The following is a 20,787-nucleotide window of genomic DNA, read 5'->3' on the forward strand; positions in this document are numbered from 1 at the left end:
ATTCCAGCTACGCTAATGGCATAGCTGGAGTTGCGTTTCTGGGATCGACTTCATTCCCTGTTATAGACCAAGCCTCAGATTCCATTGCAATCTGCTATGAGGCTAAATACCTTTGAAGACCTTGGCAAAAGTGTCCATGTAGTATCAGAGTGGAAGTAGACCCATCTCATTAAATAAAGCATTACCACTTTCAGAAATTGTAACAAATGAGGAGGAGGAACCTGCTGTTAGATCTGTGCTATCTTATGCCAGTAAAATAAAGGAAGGAATCCAGGTTACGTTCTTTTACCTGACAGCCCTTTCACATATGGCCATATATTTATTTTAATCTTGCCTTCTGAGTGACAAATTGAAGCTGTTCATTGCTCAGGTCTCCTTTGTGAGCAAACCAGATGTGAAACATGATGATAGGGCCTAGACAACAGGAGAGCAGCTGGGAATTACAGGATCTTTCCATGCATAGACTAAAAAGCAGAGTAGGGAGAAGGTGTACAATCTGAACAGTTCATGTGTCCCCAGCAGTGAATGTAAATGGAGTTTCAGGATCTAAGATATCATGTGTTATGTGTCTAGTTTAAGCAACCTCTTTCTTATTTTTAGGTTTTTGTTCACTCCATGCATTTTGTGATATGAACAGGTATTTGTCTACTTTTCTGTGTGCATATTGTTTTTCTTAATAGAAGGCCAGCTTCTTATAACTGTCCATGCTGAATAATATCCATTGGTTTCATGAGGCTATCCATGGAGTGAGGCTTTATTCAGTGCATGTAAGGGTGTCAAAATCTGGTCCTTATTGTTTGTTTGGGAATAGGGCACCATTTTTAGTTCCTTATGATCATCCTGCTGGTTGAGATGTATTTCGGAGCCACAGAATATCATTCCGTTGGTGGATTTGAGAAGGAAACATAATTACTTTAGAGAGAAGCTTCTTGAACTTTGAGAGAGCTTGTGCTTGGAAGCTGATCTGAATCTGGGCTGTCTTTGCCATGGGCCAACTCAGAACCCTGGATCTCAACACCCCCTGATTTCACCCATCTCTTTTTCCTTCAATTGCAGCTGAAGCTACCAAGTTAATTAGAACCAATGTGCTCTCTTTAGAGCCATGGTATCCAACATTCTAGCCACTAGCCATATGTGGCTGTTTGGCTGGCTGGCTTGAACAATGAATACATTTTCAGAATAATGTGGCTAGTTCATTATAGTGGTAGCCACTCTCATGGCTATGGCTTCAGAACTGGTTTGGAAACCATGGCTGAAGAGTTTAAAAACATCTGTAATGCCAAAAGTTCCTTTATTAGGAAGGGATGGCATTAATGATTGATCTAACAGCAGTGCTTAATTTGTACCAGGGTTGAACTCCACACCTCTGTGCTTGACCATTCGTAGCCCCAGCCCCCCGGGGTTGCTGCATCAGTGATGAATGAAAACAATCGCACCCCAGAACTACTTTCATTTTAAATTAAGCAATATCTAACAGCCATGTGCACCTTTGGGGATTTTTACTTAATAGGGATGCTCTCTTGAGGCATTATTGAAAATTGTGAGCCATTGGAAGTATTGCTCAACTAAGAAACAATGACCTGGATTCTTCTCTCACTTCCTTCAGCGTGACTCCATTCATTTCAGTGGAGTCACTCTTGAGTCACCCTGAGAAGACAACCAGGCCATATGTTTGTGGTCCAGCGGCTCATTAAAAATATTGGCTCAAACTTGCAATCATAGGGCCTGCACTTTCTATTATATATGTTTCAGTACTCAGGCAATTCAGGAGGCCAGTTCCCCGGAGGCTAAGGCACCTTTGCACTACACTGGCAGTGCAGAAAGGTATAAAGAATGTGTAATTACACCCACTATGGCTACGTCTACACGTGAAGCCTACTTCGAAGTAGCTTATTTCAATGTAGCGACATCGAAATAGACTATTTCGATGAATAACGTCTACACGTCCTCCAGGGCTGGCAACGTCGATGTTCAACTTTGACGTTGCGCAGCACCACATCGAAATAGGCGCAGCGAGGTAACGTCTACATGCCAAAGTAGCACACATCGAAATAAGGGTGCCAGGCACAGCTGCAGACAGGGTCACAGGGCGGACTCAACAGCAAGCCGCTCCCTTAAAGGGCCCCTCCCAGACAGAGTTGCACTAAACAACACAAGATCCACAGAGCCGACAACTGGTTGCAGATCCTGTGTATGCAGCATGGATCCCCAGCTGCGGCAGCAGCAGCCAGAAGCCCTGGGCTAAGGGCTGCTGCACACGATGACCATAGAGCCCTGCAGGGGCTGGAGAGAGAGCGTCTCTCAACCCCTCAGCTGATGGCCACCATGGCGGACCCCACAATTTCAATGTTGCGGGACGCGCAATGACTACACGGTCCCTACTTCGACGTTGAACGTCGAATTAGGGCGCTATTCCTATCCCCTCATGGGGTTAGCAGCTTCGACGTCTCGCCGCCTAACGTCGATGTTAACTTCGAAATAGCGCCTGACACGTGTAGCCGTGACGGGCGCTATTTCGAAGTTAGTGCCGCTACTTCGAAGTAGTGTGCATGTGTAGACACGGCTTATAAGTCCCATCTCTCTACACTGCTCGAGTAGTACAGAACAGCTTGTGCACAAATGGGAATTGGGCTCTTGTGTTCAATAACTACCTGGACATAGGTACAGAAGTGTAGGTGAAAGGAAGCCCATGGCGGTATGAATGCATAACAAATGTTAATGACTGATTTTTGGTTATTCTCTTTGCAGTCTTTTCTCTTGAATTTTTTTTCTTAGTGTGCGTCCCAGACTGACCTGGAAACATGAAAGCCTTCCTGTTTGGATCATTGCAGCTGAAGCTCTGCTAGGTCTTGCTGATGATTACGGTTTACAACTTTTATGAAACCCATTCCCATTTGCTGATCATAATAATCATTCTGCAAACATTGTCTATGGCATTTATTAAGTGGTTTCATTATGGTATATTTTAAAATGAAAACTACAGAATTATTCTCAGTGTCATGTTGCTCTGCTGGCAACGAGCACACTAAATTATTTAAATAAAAGTATAATGTACAATGGATATATTCCCCATCTGCATCAGTACAATACCCTGGCTTCCATGTAGATTAAATTTCATTATTACAATAATGCCACTTAAAAACAATTAGCTCAGCTCTGCGGAATGGTTTTACACTGAGATGTTCATAATGTATAAACATGTTGAAGATTAATGGCATCTGAGTGCTACCCAAGAAAGTGAACTCTGTGTCTGAAACAAAGATTGCCCACATGTTTTGACACTTATTGGGGAAATTTTCAAAGGAGTGCACTGGAGTTCCATGTATATATCCCATTTAACAAAATACGGAGAAAGAACTCCCAGGAAGCACTTTGAAAATGTGCCAGTTATTGTTGAGTTCAGCTCGAGAATCCTACGGTATGTAATGAAAACCTGTGGCGTTTACAGTGCAATATCTATAAAATGATTAATTCCCTGGGTGAGATTAGTAGTTTCCCCCCCCTTCCCCCGTTCTCTCTCCCTCCAGAGACATTCGCTGTTACAAGGCAAAATACACCAACGGTGCACAACTTTAAAAATTGATTTTGGGCTGCATGCCAGACCAGATGGCTAGAAAAGCTAAATAACATTGATTTATTTCTTACCCTTTACGAAGCAATATTAGAGACAATGGACCTTACCAGAACAAACGAGAATAAACAATGGAATGCAGACTCAGTACAGAATTAACAACCGAAGCTACCAGGTTTTATTATGCTATAATTAATTTTGAATGTATGAAAGCATTAACAATCAATGGAAAATATTTAGCCTCACCTAATGGAGTTGTGGCAAGCTATACAGTCCTTTAGTCAACCAGCTCCAATTTGTAAGATGTCATGCTGGTGAAAAACAGGGCTTGGAAGTGGAATCTAAACAAGTCACAATATGATGCCTGTCTCATTAGTCTAAGAACCTAGCTAAAAAACCACCAGATGAAATGCCATGCTGAAAGTTGTACCACTCCATGGCATGGAGATTGATGTCCCAAGACAAACACCTGATTTAGTCTAAAATCTGCCCCCTTTTTGTTTCTGCACCCTCATAAATAAGTGAGCTAAACAACCAAGTGTTACATAATCTCATGACTTTTTACTGATGATCGTACTGATACCTCAATGGGAAGGTGACCAAGGAATTTGGCTGTATTAAGGCTCTTTTCTTGAGCTTGGGATTTTCAGAAAGGCCTAAGAAAAACAGGCGCTCAGCTTGACTAAGGCTCTCTAAAAATTCCAGTTTTAGCTTAACGCCCTCCCGCCATTCAGATTGATAAAATGTCATATCCCCTTGGCAGAGTACTATCCAGTCAGAGGAAGGACTCTTTTGTTCTGCTGAACGCTCTGCTCTCTGAGTTTGGGCTCATCACTTCATTTCACCGTGCCTCAGTTTACCCATCTATAAAATGTGTACATGACGCCTGTGAGTATCACTATACTGCAGATGCTTTCATTAATGAATTGTAAAACTCTGAGGTCTTTAAATCACAGCAGCTTTGAAGCTGTAAGCGTAAGTTGTTATTTTTTAGTGTACTCGCTGTTGCTGCTCAGCCATTATTGTTTCATTTTAATAGTAAGCAGGTTACAACTTTGCCATTGCACGTTTGTTCCTTTGCTCTGTCCCCTAGCCGTTCAACCAGCACTTGGTCAACTATGTTGGCAACAAGAGGAAATAGCCTTTCTGATGAAAATGTTTGGGGTCTGTTATTTGTGAGATGCATCTGAAATGCTGTGTAATTAATTCAGTTGGGCCCGTTTCGCGTCATTTACCACAGCTAACACATACAATAAGAGTTTAGTTCAGACCCCTGTGCTGTCATGCATAAATATCTCATTATCCCTGCAAAGCCTTTTATTTTTATTGGAATTTGTAACTACTTAGTGGTATGTTACTTTTTCCATGGCATAACAAAAATATAGCAAGCTTTTTTTATCCCCGACGTGGAGATAACAATGAGGCTCAGTATAAAAAAAAATGCTATTTTTGTGAATGAGTTTTATTTGTTCAATGACTGCGTTCGTTAATATGGATTGGATGCATATCATGTGCAAGACTACAAGGTGCTTTCCTTCACTTTGCATGTTCCAGGCCGGGTAGAAGTGCAGTCCATGCACAACAGGGAGCTCAGGAATTACGCCTGCAGCTCACCCTGGAGGTGCACGTCCCCCCAAATGGAAGATGGTCTAAAACATGAGGGCTAAAAAAAGAGACTGCTCCGTATTTCCTGACCCCAGTCAGATGAGTCAAGGTAACAAATGATCAGTATCCCGGTCACCAGGGCCACCGGAGGGGCATATGGCAGGAGTAGCCAATTCCCCTAGGCCCCTACATTGGGAAAACACCCAAGCCACGGCTAGGTCCACACTAGACATTAAAGTCGATCATAGATATTCAATTGTAGGTATGGCAATTGCGTAGCTAGAATCAACTTATCTACACTCGACTTACCTGGCCTTCCTCACAGAGGGAGGTCAACAGGTGAGTTTCTCCCATCCACCTCCCTTACACCTCGTGATATTGACAGGGCAACTATATCTCCCTGTCCCAAATACGGGACAGGGAGATATGGGAGAGGGGCGGCTCCTCTCGGTTCTCTCAAGCCCTGGGGAGCCGGGAAGGAGGCAGCAGCTGTTGGCACTTCCTGGCAGTCCCGGGAATCGGCAGCCGCTGGCCCTGCCCCAGAGAAGCTGCAGCTGCCTGCAGTCCCTGAGCCCTGGGGAAGCAGCAGCTCCCCACGCTTCTCACTTCTCTGAGGCCCAGGGAAGAATGCTAGTGTAGACTCATCCCAAGACAGAAACAAGTGTAACCCCTACACCTGCAGGATGAACCTGTGTGGTTCACTCTCCCATGGAGTAGTACTGAGATTGCTTACAGAGAGAAAATATGATTCTCCTCTACTGCCTTAGCTGAACCCCAGCTGCCCTTTAGCCAGAGGCTTATGCACTAAGCTTCCCACGTTCAAGTCTGCCTGTTGGTGGTTACACAAGCACCTCATTATTAATGCACATGTGATAAAATATGTGCATTGATGTTCTGCACATGTGGCACTTTTTGAGACAAAAGAGCATCAGAGTTAGAAAGGGGGCTCACGTTTCTTGCATACATCCTAACCTGCTTTACAACCTGGGTAAAACTGCTGCTAGGGTTTCACATGTCAGACTCATCTGTTACGTACAGTGGGAGTAATGCAGCGACATCAGCCTTGAGATCTGTACAACGGCCAATAGGGGATCATAATTATAACCTGTTTGTGGACAGAGCAGTTTCCTCTGATAGTCGAAATGGCAATACCTTTTTGAGAAAAAGGCTATGCTAGCTTCAGGGTATTGCTGCTTTTAGAAAATGAAAAAGAAGTGGATCTTTCTGATTAAGTCTGTGTTTGGATTAATGTTCATCTCTGTACTGGCTGTAACTTCTAGTCCAGTTATATCTGTAAAATGTCTTATTTGTGCAGTCATTGCCAATGTGTTTCTTTTTTTTTTTTTTTTTGCAATGCAACTTTTCCGTTGGTAACTCCAATAAGGCCACATTTCCTAGGACTTGCATCATATCCTGGGAGCATCGCCAGGTGGAAAAGGAGCAGCTGGAAGAAAGAGGGTTTTTAAGGTTTCCACCCCTACAGATTGTACATAGTGTCTAGCAATGCAAAGCGTTTTCTGAGTAAACTTGCATCAAACTGGTGATCAGGTTCATTATGTAAAGTAGTGTATGGGGGGAATGCACTGGGGGAGGATAGATAGACCAAATAAAAGGTATGGCAAGGCAGATTCCTCTTTAACAAGAGCAAAATATATATATGTATGTATCACAGATGCTTCCCCCTGTATTAAAGATCTCACTAAGTGGTAGATATGACTCTCCGACCCACTCATCTTTTATGGCCCTACAATTTTGTAAAAAACATGCAGGATCTTTTTTCCTCAAAAGTATTTAGAAATCTGCATAGTGACTGTACAACTCTCCCAGTGTACAGGCTCCATTCCAAACTCCAACTTCAATACAGCAATTTTACAGCTCTGGCATCTTAGCCAGGCAAGTATATATCAGCTGACCCGGGCCAGCAATGGGAGTTCATATGCTATGTAGATGACCTTTTGGAGGTGCTCCAAGGCCCTGTGGAATCAACAGAAACGATGCTTGGGAAGCAGGTTGTCTTTTTTGGTTTTGCTTTCTTTACAGACTCAAGATCAAAGTCACATCAGATGCAAAGAGGTGCACTGCACCAGTAACTTTGTCCCAAAATCAAAATTACGGTCCAGATTTCTACTCAAAAGAGAAGGAACTCAGCAATGATTAGTTTTCTGTTCTTTTCACCCTTTGGAAATGTTTCTGATACTCCACTCCAGATGTGAGCTGTGCAAATTTCGTCAATTTAGATACATCAAATCCCACATCTTAGCAAGGGGTTAGCCTAGATGACCCCTGTAGGCCCTTTCATCCCTAAGCCTCTATGATTCTGTTATTCTAATTTCCTCTTTTAAGAGTTTATGCAAATGTTTGTTGTGGTTTCAGTCTAATGGGATGTGTTCTGTATCACTGAGTTTGGCTTTTAGTGTTCAATTCCAAAAAAATCTTGAAAACCTCAAAGCAAAGCTCCCTTGAAATGACCCTATTTCTCCTGCTTTCACATAAAGCTAGTGGGGCTCACCACAATAAATCCCAGGCCTGAATTCATGCAGCACAGACTCAAGGGATCACCTTCAGGTTCTCTACCATGGCTTCTGGAAGTGGGAGAACACAGGTTGGCACAGCCCAACCTGTAACCCTAGTTGTTACAAAACACCACGTATGGATTTGTGAGCAGGGCAAATCCTTTCAGAACGGACAACAGAATAAGCAAAACCAAGAAAATACAAATACCTGCAAATGTATACTACACACCAGGGAGGTTCATCTGTTATACAGAGATATGCCTCTGATAGGCATTGCTAGAGACGTACCCCTAGTTTAGTGCAACTACGCCAAGCCTGAATGAGAAGGGTCAAAATGGTAAATGTCATTTAGCTAGCACTGGCAAGGACAGGATGGGCACACTGAAGTGCTTGGGCCAGAGCCTTAGTTGGTGTAAGTGACTGTTGTTCCACTGAAGTCAACAGATCAATGCTGATTTACACGAGTTGAGGTTCTCCTCTGCATTGGTACTCCTGCAATCACCCTAGTTCAGTTAGTACATGTTCCACACACCCAAGCATAGGCATGGCCTCTGTTTTGTTTCACAATACCCTCGGAGAAGTTATTGCTGAGATACACCAGTGCAAGAGGAGAATCAGACACTTCATTTCAATGTAAAACAATGGACCTGATTCATGATTGCTATGCTCCTCAGTAAGTGTGGGTCTGATCTAAAGTCACTTCACAGTAGTTAGTGAACACAGGTCTGGTAAGAGTGCCTGGTGACAATTGGAAAGCTAGCCCTGTGAGCTAAAAATATACTATACAATCACTGAGCACTAGAACTGGCAGGGAGCTTGAAAGGTCATCAGATCCAGTCCCCTGTCCTCATGACAGGACCAGGCACCACCTGTATCATCCCTGATAGATGCTTATCTAATTTGCTCTTAAATATCTCCAGTGATGGAGATTCCACAATCTCCCTAGGCAATTTATTTCTGTGCTTAGCCATCCTGACTGTTAAGATGTTTTTCCTAATGTCCAACCTAAACCTCCCTTGCTACAACTGCACCCATTTCTCCTTGTCCCCTCATCTGAGGTCAAGGAGATCAATCCATATATGGAAAAAAGAATGAGGGTCAGTTTGCTGAGTTGGTGCTTTCAGCCTGTGAAATGGAAGCATGCAACATTGTGTAACACCTTTGCATGAAGGCTGATGTGTGCTCCATTTCCAAAGACATGCTTGAATATTCCTCCTCCTAGTATTTAGAGTGGGAAGAAAGAGTCTCATACTTAACAAAGAACAAACATTGTATAGCACACAGACTGTGCACCTTTACAGGGACATCATATTGCAAAGAAAACAGTAAGACAAGCATCTCAGCTGGTCACTGCATATCTGTTCTTTGCCCATTGATTTTGCAGATACTTGTGCACAGCTGGCAGTGGGCAAATTTTCCATGTTTATGCCTGGCTAAGCATGGTTAATACTGAACTTCCCCCCTCCCACCCCACAAGCTCCTGTATGGCACACTTCAGGCACTATGCCAGTCTATCCCCTCCATGGAGCTACTGCATCCTCTTAGTAACTACTGATGTTATTACACTGTGTGAAAGTTATAAATCTGCAGCTGATCTCCAAGTCCAAGTATCTTATCCAACTGAGAAGAAAGTTGTATGGGGCTAATAGGTAGATTGCAATGGAAGGTGTATATGATCAGCTGGATAGGGAAAGGGTTTAATTCCCCACCCTTCTGAAGACTACATTAGATGCTAGGCATGCTCAGAATGACCTTCAGCTGTGGCTCATTAGGCAGCTAGAAAGAGGGTGGTGTGTCTTGGAAGGGAGTAGCATATGGTTCCGAGAAGCTGATTGCCTGTGATGAGTAGGATGGCTCTGAGCGGACTTCACCATAGCTGAGGGGCTAGGCTTTTTCCAGATGTATTTGGCTAGCCTGTTAAAAGGGAACTTCTTTGTTCTACTGTGCCAAGCAGGGAACTCTCTGTGGTTGTGGTTTTCCCTCACTGCCGCAATGGAGAACCAGGGCTACTCTTATTGCACTCTGCCAAGGCCTGACCCCTCCCCCTTGTTAATTTTTCCACCTTCAGTTCTGGAGGAAATCAAGATGATTATTTGAGACCTGATCAGAATAGACTGGGGCTGTGAGTATGGAAATCCTGAGAAACTGTTCCCTGCCCACTGGCAAGCCAAGATGGGGTTTGTTTTTGTCAGATCCCTTTTTCCCCCCTGAGATCTCTTCCTTGAAGGGCTTAGTGACCACTTTCAGGGACATGGGAAATCCATGTACAATTCCTCCATTGTGGTTGAGAATATGGCCTCTGTGTCATAGGGCAGACTCCACTGTAAGCATGGGACTTGCTGCTCCAATATCTTACCACTATTTGGGTGATAATGTCAGCACTGTGCATCTATCTTGTTTCACTCTTTAGGCTGGGGGCCTCTATTCCAACAGCACTGTTCTTGGGCAAAGTATTGCCTGCCAGCCCACACAGGCAGCCTGGTAACTAAGCAGGCACTCCACCTGATTCAAGGGGGAATGAAAGGTATAAGACAGATGGCATCGAGGCTGTTTTGGCATTCTGACACCTTGAGTGTAGAAAGTAGGGGCCCACAAAAGATACTTTTAAAATACTTTGCCACTAACGGATTGTGTTAAAGCTCTCCTAGGTTATAGATTCCCTGGCCCAGTGTCACTGCCACCACCCAAATACAAAACCTCCTTGAGAACCCCTGGAAGGCACCCTTTGGAATTGTTTTTTGTAAGGTACCTCCAAGGTGTCTTAACCCTCCCTGTGGAGAGGGCGTGGAGACTCACCTGAAACCCTGTGATCAAAGGAAAATGGAATTTTATTTTCTCTTAGTTGTTGGCTGTGCCCTCTTGGTTACATGCACACAGAAGCTCCTGCCTTTTAGAAAATAGCAATCACATCATGTTCTTAAAAGGATCTTTTTTAGTTAAAAGAAACACACTTGGTGAAACATTGCTTGGTTACTAGGATTACAAACACAGAATTGCTTGCCTGGGATACAGCTTGGAAAGTTACGATATAAAGGGGTAATGTTCTCAGAGAAGTCCAACAAACCCAAACATGAAGAAATAACTTGACCACCTTTGACTAAACATTCCCTCTTCTGTTCACAGATCTGCAGTTTCAACACTAAGTCCTTCCCTAGGCATGAATGTCAATGGATTCTTCATGCCTTGATTCTTAGGTCTTGCTACAGGCTCTGCTCTGACCACAGCAGAAAACAGGTAGGGCTGCTGCTTCCCATTTAAAAGCCCATTCTCTGTTTTCATTGGCTCTCCTGGCCACCTGCTTCCCTAAGCATTCCTGGGACTGTCTATGGTTTTAACCCTTACAGGCCAGGTGGCTAGGGTTAGGTCTAAAAAGTTAACAACTACTGAGAAAAGGTTTTAGCTAACTGAATAGCTGGAACTTCCAGAACATGGTGTCCTTCCTCCACCCCATTCACAACAGATGGTACCTCCTCCAGCCATTCTGAGAAGAGACCAAATGCAGAGGAAGCTGGGGCAGGAGCACAGAGGGGCACAAACCATGGAGATTAGAGACTGCATGATTCTGATGAGGTACCATCAGCATTGCCAGGGAACCTGGACACCTCAGAGGACTTCTTGCTCTTCCTAGATGATGTTCCAGACTGGTGAGGAAACTGCTGCAGAGACGTGAGTACAGGTGGGTTTATTCATTTGCCTAGATTTGTGTATTTCCTGTGCTTAAGGAAGAGTAATGGGATTTAGGATCCTGTGCAAAGCCTATCTGTGTAGCTGTTGGCTTTACTTTCAAGTGCCTCTGAAGGATTATACAGCAAACCCATATGGCTGGAGTTCTGGGACAGACTGTGTTAAACTCCAGTCTGGTAGAGCCAGTACTATGCAGTTCGACTGCTGGCTCTCAGAAGAAGGTGATAGAAGTTCTTCACCCTGAATGCACTTACCGGCCCAGAGGGAGAGACAGTGCATATATGATATCCTGAAGTAGCTAAGTATCAGGGAGTGTCTTTAATCTGTTGTCACTACTCAACCAAAACTCCCACTAATTTCAAGACAACTGGCTTTTCTGACTCCAATTTAGTGCATCAGCTTTGTATGAACAAGGATTTCAAGGTCAGGTGCTGTATTTATAACCTGTTCTCAAAATGTGACTTGAATGATGAATCGATAACATACTTAATGCTGAAGGGGAAATCATAGATGTTTAGACATTCAGTGATTTGAATCTTAACTCTTCTGGAGTCTTTGCTTTCTCTGCGTGGATTCACTGAGTGCTAGATGTTGCATTTAGAGTTTTAATTTAGTAAAAAGATATCTCAATAATCATATAGTCTGAGAGCTCCTCAATAGCTACCCACACACTATACCCAGGAGTCATATGCAACTGTTATTGTAGTTAAGGTCACCAGCTATTGACACACAGCAGCTTGTATCCAGATCTACATTTTATAGCTGGTAGCAGATGAATAACGTTAGAGTTGGGATAGAAACACCTGTTTTTGGGCTCTGCCATTGGCAATGCTTGGGAGATACAGATCTGGCACTGTATGTGGTTGGCAGGACGGTTGGCTGTTCACAAACTTGGCCTTTTGCGTCTTAAAAGGAAGGAGTTTGTGCAACGTTCCAGACTACGCATGTGTGGATAGAAGAGAGTGGAATGTCTCCCAAAGGGCTTCCGTGAAAAACAAGTCGTAACTAATACCATATGAAAGTTGTTTCTCAAATAATAAAGTGGTTGCCAAACTGCTAAGAAAAGGGGAAGGGAGATTCACACTGAGTGGTGCTGGAAAGATGTTTTGGCCTGGAAACAAGCAGTGCTTTTTAAAAGAGACATAATTACAGTGCATTGGTGTCATGCTTTGCATTTCATTATATTTGCCTAAATTCAGCTCAGAGGTAAGCGAAGTGACTACAGTGGAAGAATCTGTCCCATAGTGTGTGACCCATAGTGGCTACATCTACACGTGCAGCCAACATCGAAATAGTCTATTTCGATGAATAACGTCTACACGTCCTCCAGGGCCGGCAACGTCGATGTTCAACTTCGACGTTGCTCAGCCCAACATCGAAATAGGCGCTGCGAGGGTACGTCTACACACCAAAGTAGCACACATCAAAATAAGGGTGCCAGGCACAGCTGCAGACAGGGTCACAGGGCAGACTCAACAGCCAGCCGCTCCCTTAAAGGGCCCCTCCCAGACACAGTTGCACTAAACAACACAAGATACACAGAGCTGACAACTGGTTGCAGACCCTGTGCCTGCAGCATGGATCCCCAGCTGCCGCAGAAGCAGCCAGAAGCCCTGGCCTAAGGGCTGCTGCCCACGGTGACCATAGAGCCCCGCAGGGGCTGGAGAGAGAGCATCTCTCAACCCCCCAGCTGATGGCCGCCATGGAGGACCCAGCAATTTCGATGTTGCGGGACGCGGATCGTCTACACGGTCCCTACTTCGACGTTGAACGTCGAAGTAGGGCGCTATTCCTATCTCCTCATGAGGTTAGCGACTTCGACGTCTCGCCGCCTAAAGTCGAAGTTGGTGCCGCTACTTCGAAGTAGCGTGCACGTGTAGACGCAGCTAGTGTGTTTTATACAGTCAAATTCAAAGCCAAGGTAAAGTCCGGTGCTGAATTGTGTAGCTGCATTAGGGCTTGGAGAGAACATAGAGCACCCTGTTCTTCTGTGACAGAACACCTGGGCAGTGTCAGGGCAAGACCACACCCAATTCTCTTGAGAACTAGCGGAGGAATAAGACACAGTCCTCCAGGCCCCAGGAAGGCCTGTTCTTGGCTGCTTTTGGGAGAATGTGGTTCCCCTCGGCCTGTCTGAACCTCCTTCTGGGCCCGAACTAGAAAGTCATGTAACTTCTCCTATTGGGGTCACCTAAGGTTTTTCCCCTCTCACAGAGTAGACCCTGGCACATCCCCAAGCATTTATGCTGAGGTAATTTCACAGGAAGATCTGCTCTGCCCTTTTCAGAGGGAAGCATGCGTGTTGTTCCTGCTCAGTCCTAGCAACCTTTCCTTGGTGCAGATGTGAGGCAACCTGTCCTGAAACAGCAGGAAGGCTCAGTGACCTAGTGTGAAGGTTGTGCTCTCTTCCTCTTCCCCCAGCCTCTTTGCAAAGCTCAGATGCATAAAGGTGTGAGTTTGCAGTTAATGTCAAGCTAAAAAGCAGAATCTTGCTTCCTTATGCTCGTACTCCAACTCCTTCCTAGCTCTGATCTGTGATCGGTGGCCATCTATTGGCTTGAGATCTGTTTATACTGCCAACATGTCTCCTTCCCCTGCAAAAACCACCCTGCCCCCAAGCCAAAACAAAGCATGGAAAATATGAAACAATAGCATTAACGATTTCATCAGCCAACAATGACTGAATGACTAAATGCGAAGGGGAAAAAGACTGATGCAACAGAGACTCCCACAGTAGCACAGCTGATGAGCGTTCCAACTTATGTCTTGTGCATATGCACAGATGGCTGTTTCGGAGAGGTGTATTCAGTGGGGCTTTCCTGCTGCAGGAAAGCAAAAACTATTGTCGCGCTCATAGAGAAGCACAGAGTCACCAAGCCTCCTCCACAGTATGAGAGGGATGGACAGGGAGCATGTTGGCATGGGAGGAAAGCTGCACATGGGATGACTTGGCAGCTCGTTGCGTGTTGTCTTTGGTCGGGACTGCATGCTGCCCTTTCAGCTTTCTGACTTCCAAATGTTTATGGAACGAGAGCTGCCTTTTGACAAATGACAGTGAATTAGAAGTGAAAGAAGACAACTGAGCTCATGCTTTAGGCTGAATATGAGGCATCTGCCCAACAAAAGTCATCCAGGCAAAAGTAACATGCCACATTTCAGTGCTTGTGCTGTAAACTGACTCTGCCACAGCCTTTCTGTGTGTTTTTGGGCAAGTTATTACCCTCTCTGGACCTCAGTTGCCCATCTGTGAAATGGGTCTAGTATTTCTTCCTGTCTAGTGTTCCTTCCTTCCTTTGTGCCATCTGTTAGTCCTCGCAGAGATGACGGTATGTGTGGCTCTCTCTTTGTTGGATGGGACAATGAGTTTTTGATCTTAGTCGGAGGCTCTAGATATTATTGGAACACAGTAAATAACAACAATTAATGTCTTGACTAATACATGGAGATTCCATATATAAAGTTACTGAGGATGCACTGGGTGCTAGCCTGGGCTTTAGAAGGCCCAGGTTTAATTTCCTGGTTTGCCTCTGCCTTATGATGTGACCCTGGCCAAGTTAGTGTCTCTCTGCCTCAGTTCCTAATCTGTGAAATTGGAGTACCAGTATAATTCCTTGCCTTCTGTGGGCTATTGTGAGGAGCTGTGCATTAACTAGCAGAATGAGATACTCAAATTTGATAGCAGTAAGCAAGATAATTTACTATATGTTATGGCCTAGATTGTGATATCGGTATTCATGTTGGGTAGTATGGTACTGCACAAGGAGTTCATTTTTTTTTCCAGTGGGGCTACTTTCAGTGTCAGGTTCTATTAACCATAAAAAAGGTTATAATAATAAGGTTCCACACTAGCCTTGTTTCTTACTGTGTAGATAATTGCTTGCCTGCTTCTTCACCTTGTTGATACACATGGAAAATATCATTCTATCTCTGTTTGGTGAGTGTAGTATTCGATATGTGCACCTTGTATATTTCTAACAATATATTTTCAATTGGGGAAGTTACATAAGTAACCTGCAAATCTTTAATCTTGTTCCCAATTTTATTAAGATTTTCTCTATGCAATCTCTTTCTGTAAAGTAGACTTGGATTTTTTTTTAAAAAGCCCACAAACTGCTATGTGCATTGAAAGCTTCCCTGATAGCTGCAGAAATGGATATAGAGCTTGTATTCCTCTAAAATATCATTTTAAATATCTTCTTACATGATTGGGTCTTTAAGCATCGAGGCTTTCAATCACTATCTTGAAGCATGTGATAAATCTGTGCTCAGTATTAGAGTAATAAGACTCAGGAAAGGTCCTGAAATGGTTGAAGGCAGAATTTCACAATCAGCTCTGTGAGCATTTCTCTTCACACAAAGGTTGCAAAGGTTTATATCTGAAGTCTGTTTTAAAATTGATTTTAGGTAAACTGATGCAATGTCTTGTGTGGACAGATCTGAATTAAATTAACCCTAGCTTATGTCAATTGATCTTAAATCAGAAAGGAACCCATTTCAGCTAAATCAGCATGAGCCACGTTTGAATAGAAATGAGTGTCCACACCAGGGTTTTCACCAGTTAGCTAAATTGTTCTGCAAGTAGAGTTTCAGTTAAACAAGTGCTACTTTGTGTCTTAGGATCTGAACCTTGCATTCTTTGGACAAAACTAATGCTGATGTCCAGGACTGGTAAGAACCTCAGGACTTGTCCTTTGGTAAAGGATTAAAACATTTCACCTAGTTATCCAATAAGGGATTGATTTTTCTCCCCAAGATGTGCTTAGTCCTTTTTTTCCCACTAACTTCTTCTGAAACTGTGGACACTTAGCATGCCTGTCTATTATGCCATAAATTTTTTGCAATGGAATGAATGAGTTTGCTAGCTACAACTGTTTAAAATATGTATGAAAAAAGCAGAGATATCAGAGACTTAGTTTGTCAGTTTTCAGGACTTTATTGCAAGTCCCCTGACGTGCAGTGGTTTCATTAAAGACCTAGCTCCTGGAGGCATGAGCTTATGGGAAAGTATCACTTTGTTTGACGTGAACACTCATGATTACAGAGAAAAGTTTGAAAACGTGACTTAAGTGCCCCCTAAAGACTCAAAACCAGAAGCAAATAGAATCATTTTGGTGGCTCGAAACGTAGGTGTTTGTTTGTTTCTTTGTTTCTTTTAAAATCTTATGGTTTTGGCAGGCTGGATTCAGGATCTTTTCTAATGGTTTGGGCTGGCAGCACTAGCATGAATGTAGCGTACTACATTCCCTACGTCGTCGAGGAAGTATACCACACAATCGATATTGAGATTAAATGTTTGAGGATTATACCACTCCAAAGAAGACTTGTATTCCAGCACCATGTGTTCATCTCTCTCATAAAGAAGCAAATTAAATAGTGGGAGAACTTATAACACACCTGCCTACCCTCTACTCAAAACCAATTATGACCATCTTGTATATGGCGTGATTCAGAATAGAATTGTACATAATAGAATACGACTAGTGGTGAGACAACACAATTACTCTATGAGCATGACTTAACTCATGGACAGCTGTATGTTGGCTCAGATACTGCACAACAAATGAAAACTTTGACTCGTGATTATACAGCAAACTGTGGTGTAGAAAGAGAACCTTTGCTATAAGTCAGATGTTATAAGAAACTATGTGAATGACGGCATGTCTTTGACATGAGAGAACACATTTATTAAAGCACCAACTGGTCAAAATCCTTCCTGTCAATAGAAATCACAGGTTCAACCCCCAGGGCTCCAGGAGACGTTGAGCTAGAATTTCCCAGACATGGTCTGTATCTGATGGTGAAATCCTGACTCCATAGGAGTCGTTAGTTGTGCCATTGGTTTCAGTGGAACCAGGATTTCACCGAGTATGTCCACAATGCTCCAGTTGGGATGTTCTCTGTATCCACCTGCAGGGTGCTAAAGGGATGATCAACTGAAGTCCATAACGCCTAAGTGAGGCCAAACGGAGCTTATGTAATGAGTCAACATGGGCTTCACTGGGACTACATGACACAAATAAATGATGTGACACAGTAACATAAGTCAAGCTCTGAGTAATTCAGAGAAATCAGTCTCTGCTCACGCTACCAAGGAGGTTGTCCCTGCATAGCTTATGATGATGAATGTGATGAAAACAATTGCACTATGTTAGTGCTATGAAGAGAATGAACTGCAGCTGGGACACACTGGAGGAAATGGCCAAAGCGGAGGACCATGGTTGCTGCCCTACACACCAGTGGGTGTAACAAGCTTTAACTAACTAACTTCACATGATCCCACATAGGGCAATTTGGTAAATGTGAAATAAGTAATTTATTACTAAGGCTGATTAAGTGGATTTGCTTTGTTGCAGCCTTCATGGCACACAGCTACAAGTGCTTTATGCAAGGTAAAACAGCATCTGGATTCATTGGTGCTTTACCACCTCTCCCACCAGCTCACCAGCCTCATGTTGATGGACTCTTTTTTCATCCCTGATCTTCCTACAGCCCTGTCCATCCGTACTACTCATCCATGTACTTCTCCACTTCCGTGTACTTTTCCACTGCCTCAGAGTTATGGCCTCATCTGGGGGCATCCTCATCTGCTCAGCGAAGAGTCTGGGGAGGCTTGAATTTAAACACAAGCAACCTCAGCTCCATCCAACTCCTTTGAAGGCTCTATTCATAGGATTAAAAGCCTCAGTCTCTCTCCCTAAACTGCCATGAAATACACTCAACCCACTGTGTGCTGTGGGTTGTATGGGCTCTTGCTTCTCGATATGAACTTTCTTCAATATGTTGCAAGATAACACTGTTTTTCATGGGAGTTTAACAGCTTTAAATGGTTCCCACCCAAAGATTCAAAAATGAGGCAGGCCCCAACCCTTCCACTCCAAAGTCCCATGAGGTTGGTTTGAAAATAAGATTTTGAAGAATAAATTGTGGGCTCTTAATTTTCCTTCTTGCTTTTGAGCCATTATTCTTCATGGTTTCAAGCTTTTCTCTGTACTCACAAATGCCAGAAATTAGTTTTTTTCAAATGAAAGTGGAGCATCTGATGTAATCACTTGACTCCAGAAGCTGGAGCTTTCAGAAAAATGCTGCACATCACAAAAATTTAAATACTACTTCAACAGATGGGATCCTGAGCAGGACTTTCCCCTTTCTTTCTCCTTACTCTGTAGATACCAAGTTTGCCTCCCTAAAAGCACTCTATGCTCTTGATAGTTCTATAATTTTCCTTTTGTTCATGGTGCATGAGTGAAAAGGGTGGAACAAGCTCTTTTCCTTCTGATGCGCTGTAAGTAAGAAAGTCTGCAGCTGGGAAATGGCTGTGTAATCAAAGCAGTGCCAGATTTAGATTAGACTTGGAGTAAACCACATTTGTTGATTTTAATGACATTACAAATTTCTAAATTAAAAAGCAGCCCTTGTGAAAAATTCAAAACAAATGTACCCCTCTATCCTCCCATCCTGGGTTTCAAATGATTATGAAGCTGATTGAAATTTTGTATATTGAACTTTGAAATTCAGGAAAGGAGAATATATAGAGAGACAACTTAGACTATTATTTAGTTATTTCCCCTTTTTCACTGTCTCTAACTGAAATGAAAAGTTAAATACATATCATGATGATAAATACGAAACACTTATAATAACCTTTCTTCAAAGATATTCCAAAAGGGTTATTCAGAAAAATTATTTTTATAATGATTGGCATACATGCGTGCTTGCTAAATGAATTGAGAAAGAAAAGAAATCAAAGAAATGTTACCATTCCACTCTTTAACAAAGGATGTAGAGATACACAGATAAATAGACAAACAGGTAAGCAGATAAATGGCTGTCAGTCAATTGATAAAACAACCCATATGGAAGGCTTTGTAGGTGAAAAAAGTGAGTAAGTATGGGCCTGTTCAGGGGGAGATGGAAAGCAGGAATTTTGGTATTTGGTTTTGGAAAGGAGAAGCCCTGGTTTACTCACCTGTTGAAAAAGTGCAGGATGGAGAGACGTCAAGGTTGGCATGAAAGGTGCCATAAGCATCTTATACTGTTATTTGAAGATCCATTGGACAAAGGTCAGCGTTGAGTTGCTGTATATCTGGACCTGCTTAGAATAAACTTGGCTATCCAGTAACACAAATAAAAAGAAATCTTTTGTGCATCCATCGTACTTTTCATCCATATGCCTCTAGCTACCTTACAAAGATGCATGAAAGCATCATGTGTCCCATTTTTATACCTGGTGTACTTAGGGTATAGAAATATGAATGATTTGCTAAGGTTATACACAGGCCCACCTGGCCGGGTGGGGGACCAAGGTGGCAGTTGACTTGGGGCCTGGCCTTTCAAAGGGGCAAAGGGCTCCAGCCGCTGCCACTGCTAGTTCATCAGCAGTAGCGGCTGGCACTCCTGGTCTTTTTGAAGTGCCATGGCAGTGCTGCTCTGCGTGACTGTGAGGGGGTGTGGGGAAGCCCAGTGCTGTGGTCCTAGCAGTGCTAAGAGTTGACTTCCATGGGCCCCACCCCTTCTGCCCTAGGCCCCGCCCCTTCCAGTGGCATGGAGCCAGGCCCCCCCCACCTTGTCCCCAGGCCCATGATGGCTGTTGGTTCCACGGGTTATACAGTGAATCAGTGGCAGAGCTGGTAGACCCTAGACACCATATCCTCAGACAACAACTCAGCTGGCATTGGTGAATAAGTCATTTTCCCACCTCCTTTCACCCCTGACACTAGGGACATAAGGACTTTTCTCATATGGAGAAGCCCTTTGGGGGCACACCAGGAACATTCTACCCTCTCATCTCTCACTGTACACGACAGAATTTCTGCTCGGCTGGGGACTGGACTTGATAACCTTTTGAGGTTTTTTCCAATTCTAGTATTCTATGATTCTAAGTGAGTGGCCTAGTACTATATGCAGTTCCCCTATGCCCCAGCTGAAGGAGCATGCTGTGTTTATTTAGAGTAACCCTCCTAATCATGATGCAGACTGAAAGTCAAGTTCCAAAGTGAAGAGATAAAAGAAAGGTTTCTGCCATGAGAGGATTTCAGTGTATTTGGTACAGAATAAATGGAAAACCATTAGGTAGTACAGTAACTTCAATTAAACAACTGGCATTTTCTCATTTTGGGAAGAACTTCTTAGTAAGGAAACAGAAAGATTTTTCATTGGGTTCCCAACTGTCTGAGTATAATGAAGACCTAGAGGAAAGAGTAAGAAGCAAGATATCCGGAATTGCGGGTGATGATAAAATCAGAAGAACTGTAAATAATGAAGAACTATGCAGACAGACACAGGAGGGCTTAGATCATTTAAGTACCTGGGCTAAAAGATGACAAATGCCAGGAATCAATGTAGCTAAATGTAGAAAACTAAATCTTTAGGGAAAGAAAAAAAAATCAGTGCCTGCTAAAGTAAGTGTGTGCCATG

The sequence above is a fragment of the Carettochelys insculpta genome, chromosome 4 (genome assembly GCF_033958435.1).
Source record: "Carettochelys insculpta isolate YL-2023 chromosome 4, ASM3395843v1, whole genome shotgun sequence".
NCBI lineage: Eukaryota > Metazoa > Chordata > Testudines > Carettochelyidae > Carettochelys > Carettochelys insculpta.